The following is a 14242-nucleotide window of genomic DNA, read 5'->3' as shown; positions in this document are numbered from 1 at the left end:
TTTTGTCATGATGCAACTCCGTTTTATTGTCTAAAAAACACAATACATTTTTTTTTCAATATACTTCATGCAAAGTTGATTATTTATGGTTTGATGATTCCAGCCTGCTATATGTGAAATATTAGCAGCGACATTTATTTATATGCATTTTTTTTTCGGTGTCACATTTCATAAACTACGCACACTAAAGCACCTTCACACATAATTGTGCTCATAAAAACTCAAGCTATAAAAAAAAAAATCATAAATCATTTTTTTTCTTTTTTTTTTATAATCTTTAGCCCTTAAAGAGGCAACAGATAGCATCTTTTCCTAAATATATCATTATGAAAATAATGTGGGTTGCACAGGGTAGTGGCCACAGTAAAATCAGACTATCAGCGTTTACATAGGTTACTTAGTGGCTTTGCAAACTTTGTAATAAGCTTCTGCCACCGGGGGCAAATTTCGCAGAAAAAAATCTGCTTTACAGCAGGAAACATGTCACGTATTGCAAAACTGGTTGGTCAGCCAATCACGGACTGGAGCTGGTCCTTATGAGGAGTTGGGCATGAGATAGTTGAGTCACGAGCACAATGGCAGACGGACAAAGTTTGGAAACAAGTGAAAAATGGCCTAGCCAAAGAAAACGAGCTCCTCTGTCTGAGGAGGCAAAGAAGAGCTAAAAGGAGAGTGATAAAAGCAGAGGAATAACAAGAGTAAACCTCAGTCAGGCGTTCAAGAGATGGAGGGAGCTCCGTGACCAAAGAGGCTTCAAAACCGATGTCCAGCTAGCTTTCTTTCTAATGGATCATTAAGTAACACGGCTAAATGTTAGCTAGATGAGAGAGGACTGTACTAGTTAATTACTAGCTGACCAGCATCGCAAATTGCTGCAACCAGGGACCGGGTAGCGAGAGTTGGTCGGCTGACATCCTCGTTGAAATTCTATGGCAGCCCTCGGACAGTGATACCCCCTCCCTTCCTTCTGTTCTCTTCTCATGGAGGCAGCTATCGACGGACATCGCCCAGCTAAGTTATGCCCAGCTAAAGTGAACACTGGACTTTTCACTGCAACGGCCTTAGACTGAGGTGCATCAAAATCAGTTAACGTTAGTCCACACAGCTCTCCCAAGCTGGGCTGGAGAGCAGGGAGATCATGTCGGTCACTGGCCATAAATGTGAGGGCAGCCTTCGCAGCTACTGGGCACCCAGCATCTCCGACTGGGAGAAGTGGAGTAAATGTCAATACACTCTGCCAGCAATTTAATAATATTGATGCCAGTTGTAACATTTGAATGTTTTAGTAGTAAGCCATGTTCTAAGCGGCATAATGTATAGTGATCCGGTGACAGTTGAAAAATAACTCTGTTGCTCGTCGGGGTTCCATTCCCCCGTCAGGAGTTATTTCTGTATAACTGTCACCAGCTCACTATACATTATCCCTTACGTGTCTGCTGTTGTTTGTACTGATACTGTACATATTGATATAATTTACTGTGAGTTGTTTGTACTGGTACTGTGCATTCTGGTATAATTATTTGCATTATTATTTGTTTTTTTCTTCAGATAAATCTGATAATTGTTGCTCGGTCTCCTTACTCATTTATTTAGTAGAGTGTCCACACACCTTCTCATTCTACATATACATAGAGGTATACTGGTGGCTTTACAGCCTACATTTTATTGATTATCTCTGATCCCCACGGTCAATTTGGTCGTTGCAACAGTGCGAGCAACACCGCTGACACTAGGTGGCGCCAAGCTAAAAACCCCCGAATCCTATCTGTTGACTCATAAAATTGCCAAGTTTTTGTCATGATGCAACTTTGTTTTATGGTCTAAAAAACACAATAACTGATTTTTTTTTAATATACTTCATGCAAAGTTGATTATTTATGGTTTGATGATTGCAGCCTGCTATATGTGAAATATTAGCAGCGACATTTATTTATATGCATTTTTTAATTTTTTTTTTCCAGTGTCACATTTCATAAACTACACACACTAAAGCTCCTTCACACATAAATGTGCTCATAAAGACTCAAGCTATAAAATGTATTTATTTTTTTAAATCAGCATCAGTCCTAATCAAACATATCAAATATTAGTGAAGTTTTATCATCTTTAATCCTTAAAGTGATTGTTCAGGTTTTTGGACATGAAGTTGTGTGAAACGCTGACCATCTGTAGCTGTAGACGGTATCACCACTGTCAGAGCCTCCTGCTCTGAGAAATGTCCCGTAGCTTACTGGAGAAAAAGCAGTTCTGAAGATATAAGGGGGACACATAACCAAAAGGTTTTAAGCTACAAAAAAGTATGCATTTTTTTTGTTAGACTATTTCAATAATTTTAAAACATCCCCGCATTACGTCAGACCTTGCTATCAACTGGGACTATTTTCTGGCCAGTATCACTCCACTCAGCAGGCCCGCAAGACAGCACGCCAACAGAAATCAATTAGACAGTTCATCACCACGCCGTGCAGGTGCGCAGGATAGCAACGGCTAACGAAAACTTCATTGGCTGTTTCCAACAGAGAACCAGTAGGCTATTATTAGTGAGGAAAAAGATGTACTAGCCCTATATATACCTACTACTACAGCACAAACACCGGCTCAGGCTCACGACACACCCTCGTCAGCTGCGCTAAGTAAACAGAGGAATACCAAAATGGTGTGAATTTGTGATTTCCCCAGCTGTGGGAATAAAAACATCGGCGGCTCCCAATTCCATCGGTTTCCTGTTACAGATGTAACCCATAGGCAACTTTGGCTAACCCACCACCAGAACAAAGCAGAGACTGGTCGTAATCACATATGAATTCACATTTCTACGTGATTGATTACTCATGTCATGGATTTAGCAGTTAGCCTAATATAATAAACTAAATGCCGACGGTAAAACGAGGCCGCGTATAATGTACTCTCCACAACACAACAGGCTATTAGTTCAGTCAGACATTTTGTTTTACAGACAATCAGTTACAGACATCGTTATATAGACTGGTATTAGGTAATATAATAATAATAATAATAACTTTTATTTATATAGCACCTTTCAAAAGCATGTTACAAGGTGCTGTACAACAGAAAAAAATCAGGAATAAAAACATATCAAATACAATTGCCTGACAACAACAACAAAGAAAAAAAAAACATAATAAAACCACCAAGAAATAAAATTGGAATTAAAATTTAGAAAAATTAAAATCACGCATCCTCAACAAGGTAATCATGCAACGATAATAAAACAAAAGGCCAATCGATAAAAGTGAGTCTTTAGAAGAGATTTAAAAGAAGTCACTGAGCTAGCCTGCCTGAGATCACCGGGCAGGGAGTTCCAAAGCTGTGGAGCGCGGACAGCGAAGGCCCGGTCACCTTTTGTAATGAGACGGGACCTCGGGACCATAAGTAAAGCTGTGCCGGCGGATCTCAGGCAGCGTTCGGGCTCGTAGGGTAAAAGCAGGTCACGGATATAGGCAGGAGCCTGACCATTCAGGGCTTTAAAAACAATTAGTAAAATCTTAAAATCAATTCTAAAACTCACAGGCAGCCAGTGGAGAGCAGCAAGGGTTGGAGAGATATGGTCACTTCTCTTTGTACCTGTTAAAAGCCTGGCAGCAGCATTCTGAAGTTGCAATCTACGGATGTTTCCCTTGCTGATCCCAGAATACAGGGCATTACAGTAATCTAATCTTGAAGAGATAAAAGCATGGACAACCTTCTCCAAGTCGGTGGAAGAGAGGAAAGAACGGATTCTTGTTAGCTGTCTCAGCTGCCCAAAACAGGATTGCACTACCTTGGTTACCTGTGAATCAAAAGATAGCGCAGAGTCAAAAAAGACACCAAGATTGCGAGCTTCTTTCTGGAAACCAAGGCTAGAGGGGAGACTGTCGGGAATGCAGGTGCTGGAGGTAGATGGGGGGAAAAGGATAACCTCTGTTTTTGAATCATTTAGCTGGAGAAAGTTGTTGGACATCCATGTTTTTATATCTGCTAGGCATGAGAGAATATGGGAAACATCTGAAGAACCAGGTTTCAACGGTACATATAACTGTGTGTCATCTGCATATAAATGAAAATTAATGTTGTGCCTTTGAATGATTCTCCCAGGGGTAACATGTAGATGGAAAAAAGGATGGGCCCCAGAATTGACCCCTGGGGGACCCCACCGAAAAGGGGAGCATGAGAGGAACAGGCATCACCAAGAGACACAGAGAAGGACCTATTTGATAGATAAGACTTTAACCTCTCGAGCGCCACACCACTGATGCCAATAAAATGTTCCAGACGGCTAATTAGGGTAACATGGTCCACCGTATCAAAGGCTGAGCTGAGATCAAGTAAAATTAAAATTGAACAGAGCCCCGAGTCAGCTGCCAGCAACAAGTCATTTGTGACCTTGATAAGAGCAGTCTCAGTACTGTGCTGGGAGCGAAAGCCTGATTGGAACTTCTCAAACAATTCATTGTTGTCTAAAAAGGCAATCAGCTGAGTAGAGACGACCTTTTCTAAAACCTTTGATAAAAATGGCAACTTGGAGATCGGTCTAAAATTATTCAAAACTGAGGCATCCAAAGTGGGGTTTTTTAAAAGTGGATAGAGCAGGGTGTGTTTAAAACAGGATGGAAAAGTGCCAGTGGACAGAGAGAGGTTAACAATGGCTAAAACATCAGGACCAACCATCTGAAACACAGTTTTTAAAAACCAAGTGGGCAAGCAATCTGAGAGGCAGGTGGAAGATTTTGATGCTGCAACTATGCGCTCCAGGGAGGACAGGGAAATTTTGTTAAAATGAGTTAAAGGAAAGTGGAGGTGTGAGTCTGTGTCAGCTTCTCTAAGAACAGTGCCAAACTGCTGTCGGATCTGCACGATCTTATTTACAAAATGAAGAAGAATTTCTTCACATTTCTCTGGAGAGGGGTCAGGAGCCTGGCTGGGTGCAGGTCGAGTCACAGAATAAATAGTTTTAAAAAGTGCTCTGGGATTATGGCCCTGGTTAGCGATCAGGTTAGCGAAATAAGCGTTTCTAGCCACTTTGACAGCATGTTGATAAGACGACATGAGACTTTTAAGGGAGGCGAGGGAGCCACTCTGCTTGTCCTGTTTCCATTTTCGCTCTGCTTTCCTGCACTGTCTCTTTAAAAGCCTAAGCTCGTCACTTAACCATGGACATGAAGAAGGAGTTTTCTTTCTGTACCTTACGGGGGCAATAGAGTCTAAAATAGTAGTGCAGGAGTTATTGAAATCACTGACCAATTCATCTACAGAGAGAGGGAGTTGTAGATGGTTACTGATAGCACCACGCATTGAAGAAAAGGCATGGCAAAAAGTTGGAGCAGAGAGTTAGCTAAGAGGACGAGAGCGGATTTGTGAGGTGGGTGTAGGGACTGGAGAGAGGTGAGGGGCCTTGAAAAGTACTGCGTTGTGATCAGAGGCCACAAAATCAGTCAAAAACACATCCTCCAAGCAGAACCCGTTGGAGAGGACCAAGTCCAGGGTGTGTCCTTTATCATGGCTTGGTTGCTTTACAGATTGAGTCAGATTGAAAGAGTTTATAAGAGTAATGAAATTAGAGATTAACGAGGAGGCAGATGGACAGCAGACATGAATATTAAAATCTCCTAAAATCAGAACTCTGTCATGTTGTGACATAATGAGTGATAAAAGATCTGAAAATTCCTATAAAAAACCAGCAGTTGATTTAGGGGGCCTGTAAATTAAAACATAAAAATGGCAGTTCGTTCTTTAAAATTAAGCTGAGACACTGGAAAAAGAGCCCAGCGTGATGGGGGAGCAGGTAAACCCACTTCTATGGATAACAGCAAGCCCCCCTCCTCTGCCTGTCATTCTAGGCTGGTGGAAAAATGAGTAGCCAGGAGGAGATGATTCAATGAGGCAGGCACGGTCATCAGGATTTAGCCATGACTCAGTGATCAGGAAGAAATCAACATTGTGTGTAACAATAAAATCCTGACAAATAAAAGACTTGTTGGAGAGAGATCTTACATTAAGTAAGCAGAACTGGGCTGAGCTTTTGATGGGGACTGGGGAGGTGATATTAACTGCAACAAGGCTGGACCTGTGCGGAGAGCGCACATTTGATTTTACACACTGCCTCTCAGAGATCCTCACAGGAATAAAAGAGCTGGCGGAATTAAAGCTGGAGCTTGCTGTTGAATTGGAACGGACACTAGTACCGGCAGGGCCCACATGGTCAAGGGCGGAGCTAAATGAGGCTGAGCCAGAGTGCTGAGTGGGGACCTGCTGGGAAAGATGTCAGTTCGAGCAAAAGGCAATAAAATCAATAAAATTTGTGGTCAGCCTCCTTGATCCCTTCCTGTTAGGATGCAGTCCGTCTGCTTTGAAGAAGTCATGTCTGGACCAAAAAGAGTCAAAATGGCTCACAAAACCAGGACCAGTAGCTGAAGAAAAGTTCTGCATCCACAGGTGGAGGTTGAAGAGATGACTGAAACGTTCCGTGCTGCCCTGCAGGGTGGGAATGGGCCCAGACAGGACACAGCGCCTCCCCAGGCTCTCAATTGTGTAGGACAGGGACTCCAGCTCTGCCTGCAGTTTTGATGATTGTCTAGACATGACATCATTTGTGCCAGTGTGAGCTATGACTGTGTTGACAGAGGGATGGAGGTCAAGAAGTGCAGGAATGAGCTCGAAAAAATCAGCTGTCTTGCCACCTGAAAGGCAATAGGTGATAGCACCCGGGGGTTGGACAAATCTGATGATTGAATCGCCAATTATTAAGAGTTCTGGTTTTTCAGTTCCTAGGTTATCATTGTAAACTGCTAGTTTCAGGTTGGGAATCTTGGGAGGCCTTGGTGAGATGGGAGAGCACAGGGGGGCATGGCCAGTGATTACCTTGTCCACGGTTTGTGTGGGGGGAAGTGCCGGGACAACAGGTGGTCTGGATAAGGTGGAAGGGGGGGTCATCCGCGTCCAGCGCCAGAGAAGGGGACGCCTCAGCAGGCAACGTAGGAGGACGCCATGTGGACCGCAGGGGTGAAAGACGGGGTCGTTTGCAGCCCGGAGATGCCAGTGGGGGGAATGCTGAGCCCGAAGGTGAGGAGACACTGGAGGGCGCGGAGCGCTTCCGAGTTCAGGCTGCACTGCGCGCTGGTGGGGGAGAGACCGGCTCAGAGTGAAGTTTCGCCAGCGGGGAGAAAAAGTTTGCCAGAGTGACATCGTTGACACCGGGGCCGAATGGGTCGTAGAGGGGCAGAGAGCGCTTTTTTCAGCCTTTAACGACACAAGCCCAGGATGGAGTGGAGGTTGAGCCGGGAACATCAACAGGAGCCGCCGCCGCGATCGCAGCCGGGGCCGTAGACCGCCGAGTATCCGGAGCCTCGAACGTTGCCAGCCGGGAACACAGCATGGACTGCCGCTGGAGGAGCTCGTTAATGAGGTGTTCTATGGACTGGAGTTCAGTCTTTAGGTCCGTGAACTCTGTAGTGGGAGCCATCCATGAGCCGTGAGCCATGAGCCGGGTAAGTTTGGCCTGGGTCCAACTTTCCATGTCTCCCATGACTCCATATCTCTCTTTGGGCACAGCAGTGCGGAAATTGCGTTTTCTCTTTCCGTCGGGATCTGTGGGCAGCTGAAGTGAGCTTGACATACGTGCAGTTGCCTCACCCTCACCAGCTTGGTAGCGAGGTTCATCCCAATTGACACAAGCCAAAGTTGCCTACGGGTTACATCTGTAACAGGAAACTGATGGAATTGGGAGCCGCCGATGTTTTTATTCCCACAGCTGGGGAAATCACAAGTTCGCACCATTTTGGTATTCCTCTGTTTACCTACAGCAGCTGACGAGGGTGTGTCGTGAGCCTGAGCCGGTGTTCGCGCTGTAGTAGTAGGTATATATAGGGCTAGTACATCTTTTTCCTCACTAATAATAGCCTACTGGTTCTCTGTTGGAAACAGCCGATGAAGTTTTCGTTAGCCGTTGCTATCCTGCGCACCTGCACGGCGTGGTGATGAACTGTCTAATTGATTTCTGTTGGCATGCTGTCTTGCGGGCCTGCACGGCGGAGTGATACTGGCCAGAAAATAGTCCCAATTGATAGCAAGGTCTGATGTAATGCGGGGATGTTTTAAAATTATTGAAATAGTCTAACAAAACAAATGCATACTTTTTTGTAGCTTAAAACCTTTTGGTTACGTGTCCCCCTTATATCTTCAGAACTGCTTTTTCTCCGGTAAGCTACGGGCCATTTCTCAGAGCAGGAGGCTCGTTGACAGTAGTGACACCGTCACATCAGAGCTACAGATGGTCAGCGTTTCACACAACTTCATGTCCAAAAACCTGAACTATCACTTTAAATTAATAAATAATAAGTTTTTGTCATGATGCAACTCCGTTTTATGGTCTAAAAAACACAATAAATGTTTTTTTTCAATATACTTCATGCAAAGCTATGGTTTGAAGATTGCAGCCTGCTATATGTGAAATATTAGCAGTGACATTAATGTGTATTTTTTTTGCACTGTCACTGTCATTTATAAATAACCGTAACTTGAATAACAATAACAATAACAATATCAACAATAACAAAATAAACATAACAGAACGATCTGTTCAGGGGAGGCAGGAGCTGCAAACTGTGCCATTATGTTCCTTGCAAACATGTTTCTTACAGATCTTGCATGTGCAGAACACAACTCTCCGTGTGGGGCAGAGCGCACACTGCCTCCTCACAGTTGTGGTGGTTGGTGCTGGTGCTGGTGGGGTTGCCTGTGGCAGCCTAAGGTTCCAGGATGAGGCTGAGGGCGCCTGGTGTCAGTGGGAGGCGTTCCCTGCGGGCCACCTGGGGGTTGACTAGTTTCCTCCCTAGCTCCTCCAGGAACAGCCTCCTTCGGTGGGGACTTTCCTCGGTGCCATGCTGGATCAATGGCCATCCACACAATGTACACGTTGAGGGCACTAATGTCCAGCAAAAAGAAAGAGCCAAGGGCCACCGTCTGGTCCTTCTCCTGCAGCTGTATGTAGAAATCATCTGCAAATCACAGACAGAGACAACGATGATGAAAAATGTTTTCATTTCTAACATCTCAGACAAGCATATAAATTTCGAAAAAAATATGTGTATGTATATGTTTATGGATTGCATTAAAATACCTCGTCCATGGTATCCACTCCTCCTTTGCAGCAGTTATAGTCCAGTATGATCTGGGGCTTCCTTTTCTCCTCGCCGCTGATCTCCAGCGCCCGGTGTTTGGTACTGAGCAGGACAACGTTTTTGCCCCTCTTTGGGATGTAGGACACTAGGGTGTGAGTTTGGGTGAATGCGAAGATGGAGGAGAGGACCTCTCTCCTCCGTACCCTCAGGAGCTCAGGGGAAAGCTCTGGTCGGCTTTTATGCATGGTGCCAACCATGGCGATCTTTCTGCGGAGCCGAAGGAGAAAAAGAAACTGTCGCATGTCACAGTCACCCCTCTCAGCCCCTCTGTCATCTCCAACACCACTCCGTCCTTGGTTTCGTTCTGCCGGCGCACTAGCTTCTCTGCTGGTGTAAACAGACACCCTCCATGCATATGACGTTTGTACGTCACAGGTGACCCACATTTTGAGGCCATACCTGGCTGGCTTCATGGGCATGTATTGCCTGAATTCGCAGTGTCCCCGATATGGCACGAGCTGCTCATCCACACAAATTTCCACACCTGGATTAAACATCAGGGGGAGCCGGGCAGTCCACAGATCCCAGATTTCCCGGACTGCAGCAAGCTTGTCAGCCCCCCGGCGCTGCGGTCTGGACAGCCAGTCGTCAAAATGCAGGATTCGGCTTATCAATCCAAACGTTTTGGCCGACATGGTCGCCCTGAAGACATGCTGGCCCGTCTGCTCATTCCACAGGCTGCGGGTTGCTTCACCGCGGGACCGATACACGCTGGCCAGCAGAAGCAGTCCAAAGTAAGCCCGCACGGTGGTGGCATTGAGGTCCTTCCAGTCTGGGACCGTCCTTCTCCCATGCAGGTTGGTGTAATCTAGGACAAGTTTCGTGAACTCCGGGGTGAAAAATAAGTGAAAACTGTCTATCACTTCACCAACTCTGGCCACGGCATAGCGGGTGGGTCCGTGCATAATCCCTGTGCCCGAAGGGTTAAATTGTAGGGTCTCTGAGTGTGTGGGTGCCCACTGGATCTCCCTGTTTTTGGACCTCCAGGACAGGTCCGGTGGCGTCTCCCCTTCCCCACCATCAGATAAGTCGGGGGAGCTGGTGGAGGATGAGCCAGCCCCCGGGAGGTACTCCTCATCCTCTTCAGCTGTGTCGGTGTCGGATTCGGAGGTTAGATCGTTGTGTTCCATGGGCTCTGGATCGGGCTCCACGATCATTTCTAGTGCCTCTTTAGTGCTGTAGTGTCTTGTCATCATGCCAGATAAGAAATGAGCACCTCTCCTCCTCTGTACTCATGTGCACCGTGCAACAGGTGCACCTATGTAAACAAAGTCGGGGTCTGTTTTGGTTTTCACGGCAACTGTACATTTGTTGTGCTGGGAAAGGTCCTGCATTCCAGTTATTTCAAAGCTGTGCATGGGGGCCTGTGTAGATGTGTGTTTTACGTATTTTATAATAAAAAATGTTGTGGTGCTTTTAACTTTTGCAGAAGAGTTGCACATGAAACGGGGGATATAGAAAAGCGGCCACTTGAAAGCTAGGCTACCTGCGCTTGTACGCATTCGGTCACACGGTAATACAATGTGAAAGCTGGAGACATGCATGTGCACACACGCACACTCACATGCATACTTTCCCACACACACAAACTCACACACTCACACAAACTTAATGCCTCAGATCTTGTGTGGAGAGTGGAGGGAGAGGAGAATAGTGCCAGTTTCATCTATCGGAAAAAGCAGGTATTTCCTCCATTTGCCATATATGGTAAAAATGATGTAATCTAGAAGCAAATCCCTCAGGCACACACTTACAAGCTTCAGGCTTCAAATGAAGCAGAGAAATGAGAAGATGCATGTTTTATACTTTTTATTCGAGCAGGATGAAAAATAGTGATTTGAATGGGTTTCAATCAGCACATTTATGTGTGTGGGGTCTTTAACGTGAGTAAATCAATTCACGTTGTTTATAATAGGCTAAGAATAAAAAAAACATGAAAAACATTTAGAACACTCAAAAATGCACAACCTGTATCAATTATAAACAATATGCATGACAAATTGATAAAATATGCTAGAAATTTAAAGCCAAAAACACAAAAATGTGCCTGGGGGCATCAAAGGATTAAACATTGAACCAAATTGCATGTCCACCAGACGTACAAAATGGACATGATCAGACATGATCTTAACATCTACCTGACACTGCATGTTTGCCAGTCATTTGAGAAAAAGAAATAGTAATTCTATATAAAAACAACAACAAAAAGTCCTATATAACAATATAATTTTTTGGGGTACTTGGAAAAAAAGAATATCCCCCAAAACAAAGCAACCCACCCCCACCCACACTGAACTTGAAATGGTACAGTCTTAGTTCCCTCTATGAAGCCCAATAAAAGTGCTCATTTCCTCTTTGACAGTTCACACCCATGACGGTAATATGGATGGAAGCTCATGCAAAGAAAATTTGGTTGATTGATGTGGCATCTCGAATCAGATTCAAGGCACTTGGTCAGGCACTTCACACATCCTACATCTAGGACATGACCTTAGTCAGACACGTCCTACATCTAGGACATGACAAAATACTCATAAAGTCATGACTGTTCACTGTCCTGGCTCTACAATGGTGGAATGAACTCCCCATTGACATCAGGACATGAGGAACTCTACACATCTTCACTGAAAACTCACCCATTTGGACTGAAACTGTTCAGACTGCGCTTTGGCCAATAAAAAAATCTGAAAACAAACAAAGCCTTTATCTCTTACTGTTTCTAAATGAAGCGCTTGACATAGTTCAGCACAACTGATGAAGTTGATGCACTTACATTTTTGGGTTGAATCCACATGGTCATTGTAAGTTGCTTTGGATAAAAGTGTCAGCTACACTCCAGATTCCATAAAAGTTTGGACGCTGCGAAAAACATAAATAAAAACCGAATGCAATTATGTGCAAATCATTTTCACCTATATTCAATGAATACAATACAGAGACGGAATGTGGAATGTTCAAAAAACATGTTTGGAACAATCCACATATAAACAAAATAACTGGAAAGAGATTAAAGTATCATGACTGTGTATGAAAGGAGCATCCTCCAAAGGCTCAATTGTTTACAAACAAGGGTGGTCACTTTGTGAAAAGATATTATGGCAAGTCGTCCAACAGTTAAAGAACACCTTTTATTAACACATAACAGCAAGAAATTTAGTAATTTCACCATCTCCAGTCCATAATATCATCAAAAGATTCAGAGAATCTGGAGAAACCTCTGCATGTAAAGGACAAGGCTGCAACGCAGCATTGAAGGCCTGTGATCTTTGACCCTACAGGCAGCCCTGCATTAAAAACCAACATGATTGTATATGATCATTTTGATTATGTATGATTGGATTTTACTACATGGGCTCAGGAACACTTTGGAAAACCATTGTCAGTAAACACAGTTTTTCGCTGCATCTGCAAATTTAAGTTCAGACTCTACCATGCAAAGTGAAAGCCACAGATCAACAACAACCAGAAATGCCACTGACCTATCTGGGCCTGAGCTCATCTGAGATGGACTGACACAAAGTGGAAAAGTGTGCTGTGGTCTGCCGAGTCCACATCTCCGATTGTTTTTGGAAATCATGGACGTTGTGTCCTCCAGGCTAAAGAGGAAAAGGACCATCCAGATTGTTATCAGCTCAAAGTTCAAAGCCAGCATCTGTGACTGTATGGTGGTATGTTAGTGCCCTTGGCATCACGGGTAACTTGCACATCTTTGAAGGAAGACGACATCTTTGTCAGGGACATCCCCGCTTATTCTAGCAAGACAATGAGACACATTCTGAAATTGTTCCAGCAGTATGGCTTCATAGTTAAAGAGTGCAGGTACTGTGCAGCCTGCTGTTATAGGGCACAGGTTAGCACCGTGACAGACCTAAGTCTTGTGTGATCCCCATTAATTGGACATTACTTTGTAAAATAATAAACAGCTGAATTTTAACATAAAAAGCTTGCTTCCACTGTGGTGTCACATGACTCATGCACAGTCCCACTCTCTTTGTCTTACTGTCCATCTAAAAGCCAGGTTTTCCCTCCCACTTACCACCTAATCAGCTCTCTCTCTCTCTGCTGCAGGCTCTCTCTTTCTCCCTTCACATCAGTACTTCTTTTCAGCATTATTTTGTAAAGCACGTGGACTGATTCACACCTACCTGTTTGGCACTGCTTAGTGGATGATCACATTATTCTGGAGCAACTTACGATGGAACAGCACTGAAAATCAATGGTCATGTATTAATAACACTGTCAGCAGAAAAGTAGATGGTGGGGATAGTAGCAGTGTCAGGACAGTAAAACAGGTGAACATGATGAAAAAGAAAGGTAGGAAGTATTTTTCATCTATCTCTTGTGAGTCTCCGATGGAGAGCCAAAGGGTTTTGATGATAACTTTTTTCCTGAAATGTGATTTTTCCTTTCAATAAATCAATAAATGCAAAGAAAAATTAGAATCCTGTTTTGGCTTCAACATTATGTGGCACTGACTTACGATTGAGGAGGGTAAAATGATTTGAAACAGTTTTAGTGAAGGGGAATACTTCCTGACTGTACTGTATTTATATATTTTCTGTTAATCTTCCCAGTTGTGCGCTGCTACTAGCAGTTCTGTATTAGTAATAATGAAATTTATTGGTTTACCCAATACCCAGCTAAATTTGTATGAAATATACACTGTAAATCCCAACCCCAATCCATTCATGACACAAAATTTTAATGTAAAGTCTACACAAATGCCCCAGATTGTCAAACTGACATAAACAGTTCACTTGACCAGTGTTGGGCTCATTACTCTAAAAATGTGTTATATTACTCATAACTTGTTATGCTTTTCAAAAGTAATATTACTTTACTTATTACTCCCTGCCAACAGTAATTCGTTACACTACTCGTTATAGTACTTTTCTGTTGCACCCCATAAAATTGGTATTTGCACATCTCCCCAGATTGAGATGTGCGACTCTATGTGAATATCAGGGTAATTGCCAGTAAGTGTAGCTAAGACTAGATAGTGTGCAAATGATTATTTTTTTACCTGGAGGTCTACAGTTGCTTGTGACCTGTATTTTCCCAAATCT

The 14242-nt window shown here is 43.8% G+C and overlaps 1 long non-coding RNA gene across 1 annotated transcript; it reads right to left on the bottom strand.

The window, feature by feature from the left end:
- Positions 1-11725: 11725 nt before the first annotated feature.
- LOC144467517 (uncharacterized) lies at positions 11726-12888 on the bottom strand. Its single transcript, XR_013493696.1, has 3 exons — positions 12656-12888; positions 11950-12035; positions 11726-11860 (listed from the first exon to the last, which is right to left on the bottom strand). It is a non-coding gene; the product is annotated as an uncharacterized LOC144467517 (long non-coding RNA).
- Positions 12889-14242: the final 1354 nt, after the last annotated feature.

The sequence above is a fragment of the Epinephelus lanceolatus genome, chromosome 17 (assembly GCF_041903045.1).
Source record: "Epinephelus lanceolatus isolate andai-2023 chromosome 17, ASM4190304v1, whole genome shotgun sequence".
Taxonomy (NCBI): Eukaryota; Metazoa; Chordata; class Actinopteri; order Perciformes; family Serranidae; genus Epinephelus; species Epinephelus lanceolatus.
Note: the sequence above shows the minus strand (reverse complement) of the source record. Positions and strands in the feature narration are given on the sequence as shown.